Here is a 1,053-nt window from a genome sequence, read left to right on the forward strand (position 1 = left end):
CCTCATCCAGCCTCAATGGCTCCAAGAAGTCTAGATTCCAGAATATGAAATTCTGCATGAATCTCTTTGCATAGTTTTCAGGAATTTGAATGCTTGTCTTTTAGATAAGACTTTAACTTCTGTGACAACCAGGGACTTCAAACCACAACGACACCTGGGGAAATGGCTGGCGCTTCACATTCTGGCCTGACATGAAGGGTCTCATCTGGATGTGCTGACCCTCTGGTGGTTGACCCTGAGCCCCGGCACATGACCCAGGAGCCACAACCCAGCACACGCCTTCGGGCCAACCCAGCAAGTGTGGGAGTCCATGCTTCCTCCTGGGACGTGTTGGTTCTGACAGTGGCGTTGCCCTCGGGCACACCCAAGCCAATCAGACCCATCGATCAATGGGTTGCCTAATCCCCGGACATCCACTTGGGTAAACAGTCCTTGAAATTAACTGAGGGGGGAACTTTGGGGTTTATGCTGGCTGACAGGTCTGTGTTTCCCACGACCTTCAGAGAGAGTGAAGCAGGCAAAGGGCAGGGAGTTCCTGCAGGACACCTGCCACCCAGGCCAGACACAAAGATGCATCTTGTTCTGGCTGGCAAACCCAGCTAATCCTCTCCCTGCTCCTGTGAGCACACTTTCCCCGGAGTCGGGGGCACGTGGAAAGGCAAGAAAGCACCACAGGGAGAGTTCAAACAAGGACATCGAAGGTGGACACAGGAGCTCTTGGATAGTTTCCAAAGGCTCCTGTCGTCATGTTACTACGGGACTCTTCGGTGGGACAGCAAAGATCCCACTAAAAAACGCAGAACCACAATGCACAGCAGCTGAAAAGACTCTCCAAAGAAGCACAGCACGCTTTTGAGTTCAGGCCCAGCTCTGCCATCTAGGAGCTGTCTGACCTCAACCGCTCTGTGCCTCGATTTCCCCATCCTGAAGAGGGGTTCGTGGTCATGCCTCCCTCTTGAGTTTCAACAGTAAATCCGTGCGGAGTACTGAGGGAAGTGCTTGGCAAATGACATGTGTCCGCCATCATGATCTACTATCAGGGATCCTCAAACT

The sequence above is a fragment of the Echinops telfairi genome, unplaced genomic scaffold (genome assembly GCF_000313985.2).
Source record: "Echinops telfairi isolate 266 unplaced genomic scaffold, ASM31398v2 ScPeMD7_7457;HRSCAF=8495, whole genome shotgun sequence".
Classification (NCBI taxonomy): domain Eukaryota; kingdom Metazoa; phylum Chordata; class Mammalia; order Afrosoricida; family Tenrecidae; genus Echinops; species Echinops telfairi.